The sequence below is a fragment of the Lathyrus oleraceus genome, chromosome 4, assembly GCF_024323335.1.
Source record: "Lathyrus oleraceus cultivar Zhongwan6 chromosome 4, CAAS_Psat_ZW6_1.0, whole genome shotgun sequence".
Taxonomy (NCBI): Eukaryota; Viridiplantae; Streptophyta; class Magnoliopsida; order Fabales; family Fabaceae; genus Lathyrus; species Lathyrus oleraceus.
The window spans coordinates 128,211,005-128,232,873 of NC_066582.1; the positions used below are offsets into that span (position 1 = coordinate 128,211,005).

At 37.0% G+C, this 21,869-nt stretch overlaps 1 non-coding gene across 1 annotated transcript; it reads right to left on the reverse strand.

Moving 5' to 3' along the window:
* Positions 1–20,778: 20,778 nt before the first annotated feature.
* Positions 20,779–20,885, reverse strand: LOC127077443 (small nucleolar RNA R71). The gene has a single exon (XR_007787255.1). It is a non-coding gene; the product is annotated as a small nucleolar RNA R71 (small nucleolar RNA).
* Between the last annotated feature and the right edge of the window lie 984 nt (positions 20,886–21,869).

The following is a 21,869-nucleotide window of genomic DNA, read 5'->3' on the forward strand; positions in this document are numbered from 1 at the left end:
TAATACGTGACTCTAATCACCAAGCTTCTGAAGAATGACAAGCTTCTGAAGTTATATTACATAGCTGAAGATTCTGAAGATCTCAAGCTAGACGATTGAAGTTATCATGGTTCTGACTGTAGATTCTGAAGATTTTGAAGATACTGAATATCTCAAGCCAGACTACTGACGCAATCAAGGTTCTGATCAAAGGTTCTGAAGTTTCTGAATCCAGTTATATGTTTCTTCATCTCATGCTTCAATAATTTTCATTTGAAGCCAATGAACTTGAAGATAAGATGAAATGGAAATGTGATAAAATAGTACATAGTACAAATCAAATATCCTCTCTACTACCTGATATAGAGACAACCGCTCTATGAGCTTTCCCTATTTTTCCCTCCAATGATCTTCTTCTTATGCTATATAAGTAAGACTTGGAGACTTGAAGAAAACACCGGTGATAAAACATTTTGACAAGTCTATTTATTTGTGAAAAGCTATCATTCTTTTGTACATTGTTTTTATTTAAGTAACTATTTATAATTTGTGTAAAACCTGCTTGTATAGAAGCATCTTGTAACACACAAAATATCATTCAAACTATTTGTTTGATTCCTTGAGGAGGTTATCCTTGAGAAGACAAAGAATGTTATTTTTTGTGAGACCTTAAGGAGACTAGGGTATATTTGGATCCTGAGAAGACAAAGAAGGTTATTCTTTGTGATTATTAGATTATAGTGGCTCAAGTCCTTGTGTATAGTGAAAAATCACCTTGGCGGATGGACTGAAGTAACTTTGAGTTTCAATCGAACCAGAATAAAAATACTTGTGTTTTTATCTCTTTGTTATTAACTTGTTAGTGATGTTCTTGTTTTGGAAAAAGCGTTTGCTTGTAAAACCCAATTCAAACCCCTCTTTCTTATGTTTTTCACACCTTCAATTGGTATCAGAAGTCTTGTTCTGATTGTGATAAAAGTTTTATCAAGACTTCACCGTGTTCTGTAACGATCCAGTTTATGTGAGAAACAATGGTCGCTGCTAAAGTTTTTAACAATAATGAAAGATATCATTATAGTGTAAAACCACCAATCTTTGATGGTGAGAAATTTGATTATCGGAAATATAGAATAGAAATTTTATTTCTTGGTTACGATGTCGATCTATGGGATCTTATAGTCGATGGCTACATTCACCCAATTAATGCTGAAGGAAATAATATAACAAGAAGTGTTATGACTGATCAAAAGAAGAAAGATTTCAAAAATCATCATAAGGCCAGAACTATATTGCTAAATTCTATCTCTTATATAGAGTATGAGAAGATAACAAACATAGATTCTGCCAAATCCATTTTTGAATCTATGAGGATGACTCATGGGGGAAATGCTCAAGTAAAGGAGACAAAAGGCCTTAGCCTTAATCTAGAAGTACGAGGAATTCAAAATGGAAGATGATGAAACAATTGAGACTATGTTCTCAAGTTTTAAGATGCTTGTTACATGACTGAAAGTTCTGGATAAAGGATACTCTACAGCTGACCATGTCAAGAAGATTATCATAAGTCTTCCAAAAAATGAAGACCTATGGTAACTACTTTAAAGCTGGCAAAGGATCTCAACAGTATCTGTCTTGAAGAACTTGTTAGTTCTTTAAGAAGCCACGAGATTGAGCTCGAAGGAGATGAAACTAAGAAGAGATGTAAATCTGTTGCCCTAAAATCTAAGCCTGGGAAGACAAAAGCTTATCAAGCTGAGAAAGAATAAGAAGAATCTAATGAAGACTCAGAAGATGATGATAAGTTGTCTCTAATATCAAAGAGAATCAACAAATTCTAGAAACACAAGCATAATGGTCAAGGGAAGTTCAGAGGAGCTAGAAGGACTACTGGTCATTTTGATTCTTCGTCTGGACAGAAGAAGCAAGGTTCTGAAAAACAAGTTAAATGCTTTGAGTGCAAAGAGCCAGCCCACTACAAAAATGATTGTCCCAAGTTGAAAAAGGCCAGGAGGCCTAAGAAGAACTTTTCTAAAGGCAAGAAGGGGATGATGGCCATATGGGATGCCTCAGAATCCGAAGAAGAAGATTCTGACGAAGAAAAAAAGTTAACGTTGCATTCATGGAAACTACAGATGATCCTGAAGGTTCTAAAGAATTAGAAGACAAGGTATTATCAGAATCCGAATCTGATTCTGATTATGAAGGGGTATTTTCTAACCTATCTCGTTCTAATTTTGAATCATGTTTCTCTGAACGTTGGAAAAGTACCAGAGTCTTCAGAGTAAATACAAGGACCTTAAACAAGTCCAAGTAATTGATTCTGAAACTAATAGTGAGTTTTAGAAAGATATTTCCTCTCTAAATGAAAAAGTATTTTCTTTAGAAATTAATAACTCTGCTTTGAAAAACAAAATTTCAAAACTAGATAAGGAAATAGTCTCAGAAGCTTATTGTATTGATTGTGTCATTAGATATGACAGAGCATTCCAATGCTTTCTAGCTAAAAGCATAGATAGAAGAAAAATGGATTCTTTGATCTATGGAGTTAGTAGAAATGGAAAGAAAGGTTTAGGTTGTACATAAACTATAAAACCTGATGAAAGTCAGAAGGATAAACCAAAATCTCTCTATGTGTATTTCGTGTCTGCTAGCACTGAGATTGATATTTCTACACAGAAACGGAAACATACAAAGGATAAGAACTCAATTATGAAACCTAAGTATCATGCACAAATTCCCCATGATTATCCTTCTGCTAAAAGACCCAAAGTTGTAAGAAACTCTAGGAAACCTAACAAGAGAGGACCTAGAAAGTGGATACATAAGGATAAAATAATTTATGTTGTAGGCATCCTTAGCAGCTCAGCTGAAACACCAGTCATGGTACCTAGATAGTGGATGCTCGCGACACATGACATGTATAAGGTCTATGTTCCAAGATTTGTAACTTAAGCCTGAAGGCTTCGTTGGTTTCGGAGGAAACCAAAAAGGAAAGATCATTGGCTCCAGAACTATTAGTAATGACAAACTTCCTTATATTACTAATGTTCTTTTAGTTGATGGTCTAATGCATAACCTATTGTCCATTAGTCAACTTAGTAACAATGGTTCTAATGTCATCTTTAATCAAAAGTCCAATGAGGTTGTTACTTAGAAAGATGGTACAATCCTTTTTAACAGAAAGAGAAAGAACAACATTTACAAAATCAGACTTTCTGATCTTGAAGATCAAAATGTAAAATGTATAATGTTTGTTAACGAGGAGCAATGGATATGGCATAGATGTTTCGCCCATGTTAGCATGAGAATAATTTCTTAGCTAAATAAGCTTGGATTAGTCAGAGGCTTACCCAACCCGAAGTTCGCTTCATATGCTCTTTATGAAGCATGTCAAAAAGGAATGTTTTATAAAACATCTTTCAAAGAGAAAACGGTTGTTTCTACCTATAGACCATTAGAACTTTTGCACATTGATTTGTTTGGACCAGTGAAAATTGTCTTTGTCAATGGAAAGAAGTATAGATTAGTCATTATTGATGACTATAGTCGCTAGAAATGGGTAAAGTTCTTGAAACATAAGGATGAGTCACATTATGTGTTCTCTACTTTCTACTCACTAGTGTAAACAGAAATGAACTGCAAAATAGTCAGAGTCAGAAGTGATCATGGTGGCGAATTTTAAAGTAAACATTTTGAAAATCTTTTTTATTCAAATGGCACTTCCCATTATTTCTCCTGTCCTAGAACTCCATAACAAAATAGAGTTGTAGAAAGGAAGAATAGGACGTTGCAAGAAATGGCTCGCACCATGATTCAAGAAACCGACATAGGCCATGGCTAAGCATTTCTAGGCGGAAGCAGTTAACACAACATGTTATATTCAGAACAAGATTTCTATTAGACCTATTCTGGGTAAGACTCCTTATGAATTGTGGAATAACAAAAAGCCCAACATTTCTTACTTTCACCCTTTTCGATGTGAATGATGTATGTTGAACACTAAAGACAATCTTGGCAAGTTTGATTCTAAAGCATAAAAGTGTTCACTGTTAGGATATTTGTAACGCTCCAAAGGCTATAAAACCTTTAACAATGAAACACGAATTGTTGAAGAATCAATTCATGTTAGATTCAATGATAAGCTTGACCCTTAAAAGTCAAAGCTAGTTGAGAAATTTGCAGATTTAAAGATCAATCTTTCGAAATCCAAGGATACTAGTTCTGGAGAAAAAGACTCAGAAGGCAAGGCTAAAGACTCTGAAGCAAATGAATCAGATACGAATCAACTAGAAGTTGTCTTTGGACCAACTTATCAGAAGAATAGTACATCAAGAACCCCTCATTCTGAAGAATTGATTATGGGAGATAAAAATGCTCCAGTCATAACAAGATCTTCATTTAAACCTTTTGAAGAGGATCTTCTAGGTTTGGTATCTCTGATAGAACCCACATCTATTAATGAAGATCTTCTGGATAATGAATGGATTCTATGAAGGAGAATTGCGGTCCAAAACGCAGCGGAATATAAAATTTCTCCTTTAGAGATCCTTACGAATGGTCATGATCAGTGATAGAATATTTACCTCTTGTGACGGTTGAAACCTTTGGTGCAGATCTCTTGTAACGATCAAAACCCTTTTGATGCAGATCTTTTGTGACGATCAAACCCTTTGATGCAGATCCACTAAACGATCACGAACGTTGAACGATGACAACGTCTCTACTCAGTCCACACGAACGGGTTCCTTCAATCTCAGTGCTAGCTGGTACGAATGAAGGCTTTGAGTGAGAGAGAGAGAGAGAGAGTGAAAACGAAAAGAATGCAACCGCAAATTTTTGCTTCTGCACAAGGGTTCTATTTATAGAACCACTTGTGTGGGCTTCAAGCTAAAAGCCCACTTAAGTGTATTTTGGCCCATATCTTATAATATGCCCAAAATCACTTAAGCTCATGGTACCTTACCATATTTCGTATTCTACTCAAGTACACCGTACCTTACGATGTTCTATAACTCACTTAAGGGCACCGTACCTTACGGTATTCCTTAGTTACTCTATCTCTCATCAATCCGTCCTTTGTGTGTGACCCTGTAGGTTTTCGTGACATTCGCAATTATATTAAATCACGCATTTAACATAATAAACAGTGAGCGGTATCTAGCAACACATCACTGCTACCCAAGACACGAAAATGTCAAGTGATCTGACAATTCCTTCTGTGATAATAATTATGTGTATAATTACCCTTTTGCCCTTATGTCTATATTGAACACAAGGCATAGACCGTGTCATCCTTGTTCAGTTCAATATTGGGCCCATAGACATTTATCCTGTTATGCAGGATGGGCAAATTCCATCTAGGTCACTCATGTCCCTCAGCATGCTTTGTGGAGTACCCATCAACTGTCTTTATGGTTATCCAGTTACGGACAACGTTGGATCAGCAATAAAGCACTCGACTCTACATCTAGGGTCCATAGTGGTTTCAGGTCGAAGAGTGGAATACACTATTATCACCATGAGAATAACTTATGACACCTTGCATAACTTTCTATATAGTATTCTCATAGCGGGTCAATCCGGTATAAATATTACTCCTAATATTCATACCTATGTTTAAGACTTGATAACTCTTTATCCATGATCCATGAGATGTGATCATCAGTCTACAAACATAATAGTCTTAATGCTTTAATGTTATCCCACTTCACACTAAAGCTCGACTACAGATACTTTAGGAATAATGTCCTTATGTTTAACGTGTTCTCATGATTAAGTCACACTTAATACATTAAACGGACTAGCTATTCTAGGGACTTTATTAAACAAACGCAATAAAGAAAAAGCCTTTTATTATTAATAAATAATTCGATACAAGTACCAAAAGTATTGGCCTCTAGGGCTTACACCAACAATCTCCCACTAGCACTAGAGCCAATCAGGCATACCCTTAATACCCATAGATCTAGTATGGCCATCATGCTTCTGCTGCGCAAGAGGCTTTGTCAGTGGGTCAGCAATATTATCAAGTGTAGGTACTCTGCATATTTTCACATCTCCTCTATCTATTATCTCTCGAATGAGATGATAACGCCTAAGTATGTGTTTGGATCGTTGGTGAGATCTAGGCTCCTTGGCTTGTGCGATAGCACCATTGTTATCACAGTAGAGACCAATGGGATCCATAATGCTAGGAACTATGCCAAGTTCACTAACGAACTTTTTGATCCAAACAGCTTCCTTTGCTGCACTTGAGGCAGCAATATACTCGGCCTCGGTTGTAGAATCAACAACTGTATCTTGCTTTGAACTTTTCCAGCTCACAGCGCCATCGTTTAAGCAAAACACATAACCAGATTGCGATCTAAAGTCATCCTTATCTGTCTGGAAGCTAGCATCGGTGTATCCAATTACAGCCAACTCTTCCTGACCTCCATATATCAAGAATGAGTCCTTAGTCCTTCTTAAATACTTAAGGATATTCTTGACAGCTACCCAGTGAGCATCACCAGGATCAGATTGGTACCTACTCGTTGTACTTAAAGCATACGAGACATCTGGTCGAGTACATAACATGGCATACATGATAGATCCTATTGCAGATGCATATGGAATCTTATTCATGCGATCCCTTTCTTCCTTAGTTAAAGGGGATTGTGTTTTTGATAGACACATGCCATGTTGCATAGGTATGAATCCTTTCTTGGAATCATGCATATTAAAGCGTCTCAACACTTTGTCTATGTATGTACTTTGACTTAGGCCAAGCAGTTTTTGTGATCTATCTCTATAGATTCTGATTCCTAATATATAGGCTGCTTCACCTAGGTCCTTCATAGAAAAGCATTTCCCCAACCAAGACTTTACTTGTTGTAGGGTAGGGATATCGTTTCCAATGAGTAATATGTCATCTACATATAATACCAGGAAAACGATCATGCTCCCACTAACCTTCTTGTAGACACAAGGCTCATCTTCGTTCTTGATGAATCCATATTGTTTTACTGTTTCATCAAAACGAAGATTCCAGCTTCTGGAAGCTTGCTTCAATCCATAGATTGATCTTTGTAACTTACATATCTTTTGGGCTTCCTCTGGTATGTCAAATCCTTCAGGCTGTGTCATGTACACATCCTCAAGAAGATTCCCATTAAGGAAAGCAGTTTTGACATCCATCTGCCATATTTCATAATCATGATATGCAGCGATAGCAAGTAAAATCCGAACAGATTTAAGCATTGCAACTGGTGAAAAGGTTTCATCATAGTCAATCCCATGAATTTGTTTATATCCTTTTGCAACCAGTCTTGCCTTATACGTATGTACCTTACCATCCATGTCAGTCTTCTTTTTGAAGACCCACTTGCATCCTATAGGGTTAACTCCTACAGGAGGCTCTACCAAGGTCCAAACTTGGTTTGTGTACATGGAATCCATTTCAGATTTCATGGCTTCTAGCCACTTCTCAGACTCGGGACCAGTTATGGCCTCTTGGTAGGTCACAGGCTCATCTTGATCCATGAGTAATACATCACCTTGATCAGTTATGAGATATCCATATCTCTCAGGTAGTTGACGTATCCTGCTTGACCTACGCTGGTTTTGTTCTACTTGAGCAGGTTGCTCTTCCACAACTTCTTGTGTTTCCTGCTCTAATTCCTCCATAGGTGTATCTATGCTTTGTGATTCTTGAATTTCTTCAAGCTCTACTTTCCTCCCACTGGTTCCTTTGGAAATAAAATCCTTTTCTAGGAAAACTCCAGTTCGAGCGACAAACACTTTGCCCTCAGAAGGATTGTAGAAGTAATACCCTCTTGTTTCTTTAGGATACCCCATAAATAAGCATTTGTCAGATTTGGGCTCAAGCTTAGTTGAAATTTGTCGTTTCACATAAACCTCGCAACCCCAAATCTTCATGTAAGACATATGTGGTTTCTTACCACTCCATATCTCGTATGGTGTCTTCTCAACCTTTTTGGATGGAACACGATTAAGTGTGTAAGCTGCTGTCAATAGTGCATGTCCCCAAAAGGAGTTTGGAAGATCACGTGACTCATCATGGATCGGACCATGTCTAACAGGGTTCGATTTCTTCTCTCAGATACACCATTCCATTGGGGTGTTCCAGGAGGAGTGAGTTGGGATAGGATCCCACACTCTTTCAGGTGGTCATCAAACTCTAGGCTTAAATACTCACCACCTCGATCTGATCGAAGAGTTTTAATATTCTTACCTAGTTGGTTTTGTACTTCATTCTTGAATTCCTTGAACTTTTCAAAGGACTCTGATTTGTGTTTCATTAAATACACATAACCATCTACTGAAATCATCAGTGAATGTGATGAAGTACTGAAAACCTCCTCTGGCTGGTATGTTCAGTGGTCCACATACATCAGTATGTATGAGGGCCAAAAGATCATTAGCTCTTTCACCTTTTCCTGTGAATGGAGACTTTGTCATCTTTCCAATTAAACAAGATCTACATGTCTCATATGATTCATAATCAAAAGAGTCCAAGAGTCCATCTTTATGGAGTTTGGAAATGCGTTTCTCATTTATGTGGCCTAATCGACAATGCCAAAGGTAAGTTGGATTTAACTCGTTAGGTTTCATCCTTTTAGTATTAATGTTATATATAGGCATTTCGAGATCAATGACATATAGTCCATTGTTCATTTGTGCAGTAGCATAGAATATATCATTCAAATAAATTGAACAACAATTGTTCTTTATTACGAATGAAAAACCGAACTTGTCCAAACAAGAAACGGAAATAATATTCCTGCTAATTGCTGGTACATAATAACAGTTCTCTAACTGAATTATTAAACCACTAGGTAAAGTTAATTCATAAGTTCCTACGGCTAAGGCAGCAACCTTTGCTCCATTACCAACTCGTAGGTCGACTTCACCTTTTGCCAATTTTCTACTCCCTTTTAGTTCTTGCACATTTGTACAAATGTGAGAACCGCATCCAGTATCTAATACCCATGATGCAGAAGTAGATAAATTAATTTCAATAACAAAAATACCTGAAGTTGGAGTCTCTACTCCATTCTTCCTATCTTCCAGGTACTTTGGGCAGTTCCTCTTCCAGTGTGCGGTCTTACCGCAATGGAAGCAGGTGTCTTCTTTTTCTATGCTTCCACTAGGCTTCAAAGCAGCAATAGTGGGTTTGGGTTTGGCAACTTCCTTGCCTTTCCCTTTATCATGTTTGAGGACAATCCTCATGTTTCGGTACCAATCTAGAAAATTTGTCCCGGACAATTTTTCTTTCTCAAGGATTGATCGCAATATGTTGTTAGGGGTGTTTGTTGTCATGGTTATCTACATAAGGATTAAGAAAATATAAGTATCATTGACATATTTAATTAGGCCTTTAATCAAATATGCTCCCACTATTTTACTCAAAACAAATGACCCTCATCATTTGATTCGGAAAATCCAGTTGGAAGATTTTCTAGTGGGTCGAAATCCATATTTCACTTCGTTCTATGTCCGCGTAGGCGGATTACACAAAACTAGGTTATTTAGGTAGGAACTCCTTCCAATTGTATCTCATACAACTCTCGAATATTTCAGTTGGGTGAATAACTCCTCATTCCAATCCATCATATGGATCATTCCCAACTCTTGCTTCTAAACATATATATAATCTTATTATAATTTGTTTAGTTAAGTTTGACCCATTGTTTTAACAGTTGGATATTACAATTATCCCATCGCACCTTACTAATATATAGATCATGCACCTCGCGTAGGCGAAACCTACATTATCCATTACTAGTCTTGATGAGTGTTAAAACTTGGAAAGCATAAACTTAATATTTAATTTGAGGGAATTGCAATTTTATGATCTCACCGGCTTATTTATCATATAAATCGTCTCTCACATGCATCAACATACATACACATGCATCAACATACATACACAATGAAACAGTTATGGCCCCTAGCGCAATTGTTCTCCCAAGCCAATGAGAGAACCTAAGCTAACCTAATAACGATCTAAGCTTCTCCAAGCAAGATCTTCAAGGTTGTCCTCCTTTAATATTGAATTCTTCTCTAAGCTTCTCCAAGCAAGATCTTCAAGGTTGTCCTCCTTTGATCTTCAAGGTTGTCCTCCTTTGATATTGAAATCTTCTCTTTCTTCATAACATTGTCTTCTTCTCTTTCTTCACAACATTACATTCCAGAAGAAACTCGTTTTACATACGAGGGTTTGAGATGAGAAAAGAAGTTACATTAAGAGATCAAAAGAAGAGGCACGACACGCAGGTCGTATTTAAAACCCAAAACAAAATAAAGGACAACTAAGGCCATAACTGATCACAACAAGGCAATAATAATAAACACATTGTTATTATTAAATTTTAATTCCTTTAATTAATTAAAACCAAATTAAATTTCGGCGACCGATCACACTACGCAGAGTTAGCCGGGGGTTCCGCTGCCCGGTCAGCGAAAATTTTAATGAACAATTCATTTGAAATGGACATTGTTTTGCATGAACACAACCCTTGCGTAGTCACAAAACGGGAACCCCAAAATTTTGACTCTGGGAGTGTGACGACCGTCACAGGAGTGTGACGACCGTCATAGGCAATGTGAGTGTGACGACCGTCATGGGTGTGTTACGACCGTCACGCATCCAGTTTGTTACGCCTGTTACGCTCGTCACACGAGCTTCACGCAGCCAAAGTAACAAACTTTGAAACAGTCAACACGCTCGTCACACGAGCTTCACGCAGCCAAAATAACAAACTTCGAAACAGTCAACAGACGTGTTCCAAAAGCCATAAATTCACAACTCTTTGACGGCACAACCCTTGCGCCGTCACCAACCCTAATGCGCCAATTTCATACCGTCAAACACACCTCGATTGTTGATTCAGTATGATTGATCAACAGGTCATTGCTTCACCATACTAATGTCGGATTCCGAAGTAAATGACCATTGATCGCTCAAAGGAAAACAACCATTTAGTGTTCGAGTGAATGAAACAGAAACAGTATATCACATATACCGTACTTTGCATTAGGATTACTTATATCATATATAAGTTGATCGGTCTCAATTGTGTAACCTATGGACGATCGATGTATCGCTGCTTCACCATACTAATGTCGGATTCCGAAGCATAGTCAACATCAATCATCCAACTCGTACACTCATGATGCCAAATTTAATTGCCCGTTTAATTAATTGATTCATTCTGTCTTTTAATCATATTAATACAGAAATTAAACACCTATCCGATTCATGGTTTCGTAAGTGGCTCTGATACCACTGAAGGAGAATTGCGGTCCAAAACGCAGCGGAAATTAAAATTTCTCCTTTAGAGATCCTTACGAATGGTCATGATCAGTGATAGAATATTTACCTCTTGTGATGGTTGAAACCTTTGGTGCAGATCTCTTGTAACGATCAAAACCCTTTTGATGCAGATCTTTTGTGACGATCAAACCCTTTGATGCAGATCCACTAAACGATCACGAACGTTGAACGATGACAACGTCTCTACTCAGTCCACACGAACGGGTTCCTTCAATCTCAATGCTAGCTGGTACGAATGAAGGCTTTGAGTGAGAGAGAGAGAGAGAGAGTGAAAACGAAAAGAATGCAACCGCAAATTTTTGCTTCTGCACAAGGGTTCTATTTATAGAACCACTTGTGTGGGCTTCAAGCTAAAAGCCCACTTAAGTGTATTTTGGCCCATATCTTATAATATGCCCAAAATCACTTAAGCTCATGGTACCTTACCATATTTCGTATTCTACTCAAGTACACCGTACCTTACGATGTTCTATAACTCACTTAAGGGCACCGTACCTTACGGTATTCCTTAGTTACTCTATCTCTCATCAATCCGTCCTTTGTGTGTGACCCTGTAGGTTTTCGTGACGTTGGCAATTATATTAAATCACGCATTTAACATAATAAACAGTGAGCGGTATCTAGCAACACATCACTGCTACCCAAGACACGAAAATGTCAAGTGATCTGACAATTCCTTCTGTGATAATAATTATGTGTATAATTACCCTTTTGCCCTTATGTCTATATTGAACACAAGGCATAAACCGTGTCATCCTTGTTCAGTTCAATATTGGGCCCATAGACATTTATCCTGTTATGCAGGATGGGCAAATTCCATCTAGGTCACTCATGTCCCTTAGCATGCTTTGTGGAGTACCCATCAACTGTCTTTATGGTTATCCAGTTACGGACAACGTTGGATCAGCAATAAAGCACTCGACTCTACATCTAGGGTCCATAGTGGTTTAAGGTCGAAGAGTGGAATACACTATTATCACCATGAGAATAACTTATGACACCTTGCATAACTTTCTATATAGTATTCTCATAGCGGGTCAATCCGGTATAAATATTACTCCTAATATTCATACCTATGTTTAAGACTTGATAACTCTTTATCCATGATCCATGAGATGTGATCATCAGTCTACAAACATAATAGTCTTAATGCTTTAATGTTATCCCACTTCACACTAAAGCTCGACTACGGATACTTTAGGAATAATGTCCTTATGTTTAACGTGTTCTCATGATTAAGTCACACTTAATACATTAAACGGACTAGCTATTCTAGGGACTTTATTAAACAAACGCAATAAAGAAAAATCCTTTTATTATTAATAAATAATTCGATACAAGTACCAAAAGTATTGGCCTCTAGGGCTTACACCAACATTCTAGCTATGCAAGAAGAATTGAATCAATTCACCAGAAACAATTTTTAGGATCTTGTTCAGAAACCAAAGGGTTTCCATGTCATTGGAACCATGTGGTTCTTCAGAAACAAACTCAATGAGAAGGGAGAGGTTTTCAAACATAAGGCTCGACTAGCAGCACAAGGTTATAGTCATCAAGAAGGTATAGACTATACATAAACCTTTGCTCTAGTTTCCAGGTTAAAGTCTATTTATCTTTTAATTTCTTTTGTAGTCAATCATAACATCATCCTTTATCAGGTGGATATTAATAGTGCATTCTAAAATGGATATATTTATGAAGAAGTATATGTGCATCAACCTCTTAGTTTTGAAATCTCTCAAAATCCTTACTTTGTTTTTAAACTGGAAAATTAGTTATATGGTTTGAAACAAGCTCTCAGAGCTTGGTATGATAGACTAAGTAACTTCATTCTGGAAAATAATTTTACTAGAGGGAAAATGGACACAACTCTCTTCTGCAAAGCCTTTAAGAATGATATTCTGGTTGTTCAAATTTATGTTGATGATATTATTTTTGGTTCTGCTAATGCTTTGTTGTGTAAGGATTTTGCTAAGTCAATGCAAGCAGGATTTGAAATGAGTCTGATGGGAGAACTCCAGTTCTTTCTAGGAATCCAAATTGATCAACATTCATAAGGAACATACATTCATCAAAGCAAATATAAAAAGGAACTTCTGAAGAAGTTTAACTTATCAGAATGCAAGCAAGCAAAGACTTCAATGCATCCTATGAGTATTCTAGAGAAAGAAGAGGTAATTAGTAAGAAAATGAAGTGAATACAAATTAGTAGGCTATTATGATTCTCACTACACTGGAGTTAGAATAGAAAGAAAAAGTACTTCTGGAAGTTGTCAATTTCTGGGAAGCAATATGATCTCATGGTCCAGCAAGAGGCAATCAACAATTTCGCTTTGAACAGTTGAAGCTGAATATATTGCAACTTCTGGATGCAGCATTCAGATACTCTAGATGAAGAGTCAGCTGGAAAATTATCAAATTTCTGAGAGTAACATTTCTATTCTCTGTGATAATACTTCTACTATTTGGTTATCTAAGAATCCTATCTTACATTAAAGGGCAAAACATATTGAAATTAAACATCACTTTCTATGTGACTATGTTCAGAAGGGTATTTTTTATCTAAAATTTGTTGACACATACCATCAATGGGCTGATATCTTTACAAAAGCCCTTGCTGAAGATAGATTCGTTTTCATTCTGAAAAACTTATTTATGGATTTTTGTCCAGGATGAAAATATGTAATTTAGAATGTTTAAGTCTTCAAAACTCTAGAATAGATTATGAGAATATTTATGTTGACTCTCAAACATGAGCTTTCTCAAGTAAGGAAGTTTCATGAATCAGAAAGGTTCTGATTAGAAGCAATCTTATCAATTTGTCTTCCTGATTCTGAACAATCGTTGCATTTAATGGTTGTCATATCGTTTGAGTTCATGTGATTCTAAGTGGTGACAATTGTCCCACTTTCTGAGCATGCGTGATAAAATCATGACACATTGGGTTTTGCAATTCTTGGAATTTCGTTAAACTCTTATGCTTCCCCATATGACTGCGTATTTTCACCTTGTCATCATTGCAATTTTTTTATATAAACCCACTTCACTCACATTTTCATACTACGCGCACAATATTCCCACACTTCCAGCTTTCAAACTAAAACACCCCTCTTTGCAAATGTTCTTCATCTCCTTCATCATCATCAATGGCTACTACTCAACAACAACTTTCTTTCAGTTGCTCCATGGCTAATGAACACAATCCCATCATGTAAGGGATGCCGAAATTAACCTTCAACAATCATGTCAACAAGTTAATGGTACTCTACAAATCTATTATAGACTTCAAGAATTTCAAAGACAACGATTTCGACTTCTCTGAAACCTTGGAAGTTCAAGGATGGAAGAACTTCTTTGAGAGACTGACTGGCTCTGTATACCCAATTTTGGTAAAGTAGTTTTTGGTGCATGCCACTGCAGAAAAAGAAACTATAACATATTATATTATGAACAAGATGATTGTCATAACTGAGAAATCCATTGCTGACTTACTCTCTCATGATGGAAAAGGTAAAAGAATTCGCAGTGCTAAGATCAATGCTAAGATAGAAGTTGTTATCGCTTTAGTCATCTTCAAAGCTAGAACTAATCTTGAGGATGAAAAAAGTCCCAGTGCCAAGGATTTGACAAATAACCTAAGAGTTTGGTTCAAAATCATTATGGGTTGCATTCACCACAAGCCTAACACCAACAGTTTTGACTATGTCAACACACGTCAGAAGTTCATGCTATTTTTTTTGGAGAAGGGTCTCAAGCTAGCACTTTCTTCTATCATGTTCGAGTTCATGAGGGATTCTATCAGTGAATCTAGAACTGGTGGATCTTCAAGGAAGAACAAAAACAAGTTCATCCCCAATGAAAGGCTCATTTCTGATTATCTAGTTGAGAATGGCCTGGTAGATAATCTTCTAGTCGGTGGGTCATCTGATGACCTTGTGAAGGACGCTGGATAGTCTTTTGGGGGAAGAATTTGAAAAGCATGGGTATCATTTCTAGGGCTGTTAGATCAGAATCCATTCCTTCTAAGGATGATATCTGCAGAATGAGGACTCCAATGGACAACTTTCTAATCTTCACTTAGATTGATCCTCCAAAGGTTCTACAGTACTATCTGGAAAGATGTCGGAAGGATGGAATTGATCCATTGGTGGATCCTTTCAATCTGCCTGAAATATATCCGGATGGTCATGGGAAGAGGAAGAAGGAATCTAGAGGAGAAGGATCTTCAAGGCCTCATAAGAAGAAGAAGAAGAAGAAATTTGTTGTCCTTCTAAATGAAGATGAGGTGCCTCTCAGTGAGCGCCACAAAGCCGTGCTTCTGAAGGATACATTTGGATTTATCCAACACTCCTCAAGAGCTTCTGACACTGCTTTTGGTAAGCTTCCTGAATCTAGCACTCTTATCATTTCTAATTTTGTAGTTTTCGAAAGGATCTTACCAATCCAAACTACTCCTACTTCTCAACCCATTCTAGTTATTTCCAAAATTTCTGAACCAATCCTACTTCTATCTCCTCCCAAAACACCCATTATAGAAACTATTACAGAAACTCATCAAGTTTATGAAACTTTGTCACATCAACAACAACATCAACAGATACTATCACCATCATCTCATTCACAGTTACAAACTTCACCCACTCCACCACCATTTGTTTCTGCTCCTTAAACAAAAAATCCAAATAGAATAACTCCCAGAATATCTCCTTCAAGAGTTTCTGACGTCCATGTGTCTGAAGGCACTCCAGAATGTATGTTCAACTATGAACATGAACCAGTCTTATCTGACCCTGAATCATCTCCTATCACTATCCCTTCACTTCCAAAAAAAATTGGTCCTGGCCTTGATGAAACAAAAATTGACCTCACTGTTAGCTACCCCAAACCACCCAAACATTTTCCCAGCATTGGTAAGATTCTGAGGAAGTTTGAATCAGAATCCAGAAGTTGTTTGCATGAAGCAATGATAATCATTCATTCTTCAGTAAATCCGGATGAAAGTGATTATGCTTGGGAAGCTTACAGAAGATGGAGTAATTCTAAGATTTCTAAGCATAAGGAATTTTGGGTATAGAGTTTCTGAAAGAAACTTCCATTCTGGGTTTATTCCCTTAATGGAAATCTAGAAGTTACGAAACTCCTAGTTATGTCTTCCTGCTCCAGAGGTTAAGGAAGTCATTCCAAAGGTAGTCGTTCAGGACACTGAATTTGTTTCTGGACATCAGGACTGCATAATGGAAGAAGCTTCTGCTCAAATAGTTGTTTATGTGACTCAACAAGTTAAAGCTTCTGTTTCTCAAACTTCTGCTGAAACTTCATCTAGAGATATTCCTGATGCGCTTTGAAGGACTATTGAGGAAATCAAATTTGATAATGCATTGGTGAAAGAGCATTGGGACAAATGATGTTTTGTTATTCCTCATTATTTCTTTTATTATTTTGTCTATGTCTTTTTGATTGATGACAAAAGGGGAGAAACATATCTAAAGGGAAGATTCTTAATTATTTTGATATACCTAAATTCCTAACTAAGAACCCAAACATTGATTAATGTTTTATGATAACAACTACTACGAAGAATAGTTTGTTAAATGTTTTACATGGTTTTGTTCAAGAATCATAATGGTTATATTCAAACATCAGAAGTTCTTATAAAGTTTCAAAGATCAGAATACAAATTACCAGTTTCTGATGAAATGGTCTTTTATCTGAGTTTGTAATACCTTGATGTTGATGATTGAGAATTCAAGGAATTGATATCCATGTTCTGAACTTAGAACATTGGGTACTTGGCATCAAGTTCTTTTGAAAGTCTTTTTAGAAAAAGTTTGTCTTTGGCATCTAGCTATAAGGAAGAGTTTCCTCCATAGTATTCAGACTGGGCAAAGTTCTTAATAAGACTTCTCAATTCTGAAAGTTTTTCTTCTCAATCGGGTTCTGAAAGTTCTTTTCAAGATTTTTCTTTTCAAAGATGATCTAGCTCTAAAAGAGAATTTCAAAGAGAACCAAATTTCAAGTTTTGACTGAAGACAACTAGCTCTAAAGTTTCTTTAAAAAAAACTCAACCAAGCTTCTGAAGTGAAGATCATCAGAATATTAATGTTAACAAACCAATGCTCTGGACAACATCAATCAACTTCTGAAGATAAACCATATTCTGATTGAAAATTTACTCTGGTACTTCAAAAAGGTTAATCAGGAAAGTGTTCTTTCATTCTGATTTTATCTTTTTAGGATTATACATCTCAGGGGGAGCTTTGTGCTTCTGTAAGATGTATTCTTCTGTGATTACCTTATACAAAACTGTTCATCAAAATACATGTTTTGTCATCATCAAAATGTGGGAGATTGTTAGATTAAGATTTGGTTCTGCATCTATATCTTGAGTTTTGATGATAACAGTGTTATATTTGTGTCAGAACAGTTTTGGCAATGGTTAGTTATTGTGTAGCTTTAACAGTCAGTTCTGATTCTAAGCATATGACGTGAAATGTCATAAGTTTCAGAACGATGAGTTCCAAATCCTCTTATGCACCATCTATTAGAAGTTCTGAAAGATGTTTAATGTTGCTACTGCAATGATCTTTCTGCTTCTGTGCTGATTCACTCCTGAGAAGCTTCTGAGGAAAAACTATGTTGTTGCTGCAACATTCTCTCAATTCGTGCTTCTAGACGTGACTCTAATTACCAAGCTTATGAAGAATGACAAGCTTCTGAAGTTATGTTACATAGCTGAAGATTATGAAGATCTCAAGCCAGATGATTGAAGTTATCAAGGTTCTGACTGTGGATTTTGAAGACTCTGAAGATTCTGAAGATACTGAAGATCTCAAGCCAGACTACTGACGTTGTCAAGGTTCTGACCAAAGATTCTGAAGTCTCTAAATCCAACTCTATGTTTCTTCATCTCAAGCTTCAACAACTTTCATCTGAAGCGAATGAACTTGAAGATAAGATCAAATGGGGACGTGATCCAATAATACATAGTACAAATCAAATATCCTCTTCATTACCTGATATAATGGGCAAAAGACAATACTATACATCACACATGTTACTAATTTTGTGGGCAAAAGACAATGCGTGATATCACTCCTTTCACCATCCAATAGTGGACAACCGCTCTACGAGTTTTCCCTATTTTTCCCTTCAACGGTCTTCTTATTATGCTATTGATCACACTAAATTACAGCGTGTTTTTGACTCAGATTTCACATGTTTATTAGGACTTTATTATCATTTTGTTTGTATTATGCTCTCTTTTCTCTTGTTTTCATATATTTAGCACTTTCAGACTCTTTTGGAAGAAACGAAGCAAAAAGACCTAAAATTAGGGTTTTTCGGCGAAATTACACACATGGCGGCCGCTATAGCAGAAGCCATGAGTCATCAGCCCTCAACTAGGAGGTAACTGCCATATTCCTATGATCCACCCCATTTACACACATGGCGGGCGCCATGAAGGGATGGTGGGCGCCACCTTTGGAAGTCACGTTCCCACTAAGGGGAAGTTGGAGGGCACCATGGTCTTTGCAAGCTGCTGAAGTCCTCTATAAGTAGTTCGTTCCATTTCGTTTTCTAATCATCCAACTTAGTTTTACAACACTAAGCATATATTTATCATTTGTAATAGCGATAATCCATCACATCGGGGGGTTATCGCACCTTTGTGAGATTGAGTTGGGTCACTTCGAGTTGTTGTCGTCTTTAGCTTCAAGAGTCGGAGGTTTATTTTTGTACCAAAATCGAAGCCTCCATTTGGAGCAGGTTCGTATTTATCGCTTTATTTATTTATTTCCCGCATCGCTTTTATTTTATTTACTTTTTATCTACGCTTTTACTTTATTTATTTTCCGCACTCGCTTTACTTTATTTATTTTCCGCACTCGTTTTACTTTATTTATTTTCCGCACTCGCTTTACTTTATTTATTTTCCGCACACGCTTTACTTTATTTATTTTCTGCATTCGCTTTACTTTATTTATTTCCCGCACTCGCTTTTACTTTATTTATTTTCCGCACTCGCTTTACTTTATTTATTTCCCGCACTCGCTTTAGTTTATTTATTTTCCGCACTCGCTTTACTTTAATTATTTTTCGCGCTCGCTTTAATTTATTTATTTTACGCCTCACATTCTAAAATACACTTTTCATCATGATTAACACCGTTGTGTTTGTTTGTGTTACCATGTCTGGATAAATCTTTTAAAGGTTATAATGTAAGGATCGCGGTTAAAGTAATGTTTCACACATTGAATCTGTAGAAATACTTTAAAGGCTGTTTTGATTTTTAACTTGAGTTTTCTAAAACAAACTTGGTTAGTTTTAATTATTCAAGGAGTGCGAAAGCACCCTGGCTTAGTAACTAGGAATTTTTATCACTTTAAGGAAAAACTATTTTTGAAACTGTTTTCGGACGCGTTGATAGATTTAAAATCAGGAAACTCCTTGGGTAAACTTTCCAAATCAAAATCACTTTTCAACTAAGTTTACGAGTCTCATTTCTTAAAAATAAGTTTACTACTTTAGCGTTCTGTGCACCTTTTATAAGTGTCAATAAAAGGCCTTAATTTAAGGGTAAACTCGGCTCTGAATACGCGAAAGCGACAGTTCTTGTTAAATGGATTCTTTTCAAGAGTAGAAAATATTGCCTCATAAGTAATTCTATTTGGACAATCGAAACATCACTTAACTGACGTTAATTACATTCAACCTGTCTTTACCTGCATTTATTATTTACCGTTATTTTGCAAACCCAGTATCTCTTTTATACCGCCTTAGATAAACACTGTAACAATAGAAATCGATAGATTGACGATTGGTCTTTGTGGGATCGATATTATTTTATATTACTTTGACGTTATTCGTGCACTTGCGAATCAACACGATCAAGTTTTGGCGCCGTTGCCGGGGACCAACTTCGTCAAATTTCGTACCCTGTTTTTACACTGTTTAGACTAAGGCATTATTAGCCTGTAAATGCGAAGAACCCGTAGCACCGGAAATTTAGTAGATCCTTTAGCGGAACCCGAACGTTATACTCGTACATGCCTCTTACTCAACCGAATTAAGAAAGCTATGGTCGTGAATCGCAATAGGAGACCTCTTAAGGAATTTGCCCAACCCTCTGACGAGGAACCTAGTTCGAGTATAGTGAACCCCCTAATTCCTGCTAACATTTTCGAACTAAAACCCTCTTTGTTGCAATTAGTGCAACAAAACCAATATGCGGGTCTCGCTACTGAAAACCCGAATCAACACTTAAAAGTTTTTATCCAACTAGCCGACACCTTTAAATCTAACGGTGCTTCATCCGATGCGATCCGTTTAAGATTATTTCCTTTCTCCCCCAGGGATAGAGCATGTTCATGGCTAGATTCACTTCCATTTAATTCAATAACTACCTGGGAAGACCTTATGAGAGTATTCCTTGCTAGATATTTCCCCCTAGTAAGACTGTTGTTCTTCGAAACCAAATAACTAGATTTGCTCAAAACCAAGGAGAATCGCTTTTCGAAGCTTAGGAGAGATATAAAGAGCTATTAAGAGTTTTTCCACACCATGGCCTAGAACAATGGTTGATCGTTCATACCTTCTACAATGGACTCCATTATAACACCAAGTTGAGCATCGACGCTGCCGCAGGTGGACTCAATTATTACCAATGGGGAACTGAACGAGCATCAATAGAGAAAAAGGAGACCCAAGGTGGAATACATAAGGTAAGCTCTCTAGACATGATGCAGGCGAAAATGGACGCTTTAGCCCTTAGGATCGAACATATATCTACAAACACTAACACCGTAGCAGTAGTCTACACAGAGTGCAAACTCTGTGGATCTAAAGGACACGAATCGGCGGAGTGTAACCTTTTGAACAAACTGAATACTGACCAAGTGAATTACGCCCAAGGTAACCCATTTTCAAACACTTACAACCCTGGATGGAAGAATCATCCGAATTTTTCCTATAAAAACCAGAACCCTATCCAAAATCATGCACCTCAAAGACCGCAAGGTTATCAAGCCCAAAAACCAAACCAACCTATGCAAGTTGTGCCCCAGAAGTCTAACCTTGAGAAGATCACAGAGAGCTTTATATCGGGCCAGACCCAGCAAAATAAAGAATTCCTAAACCAGAACATTCACGTAAACGAACTTATAACGCAATTAGGAACCAAAGTTGATCAGATAACCACTCACAACAAGATGCTTGAAACCCAGATCTCACAGGTAGCACAAAACTAAGCCCCACAAACTACACCTGAAGGCCAATTTCCTGGAAAACCTCAACGAAACCCTCGAGGGCAAGCTAACGCTATCTCATTATGAAGTGGGACCGCTTACGAAGGGCCTCAGAACCCAGCAATGAGGGAGTCCAAAACTTCTAAAGAAAATATGCCTACCAACCAAGAAGAGGAACCAGAGGAATTCGAGAAACAAACCAACCAAGAAGGTGAAGCCAAGGATAAAACTTACAAACCATCACCCCCGTACAAACCACCAATCCTATATCCACAAAGACTTAAATAAACCAAAATCAATAACCAATA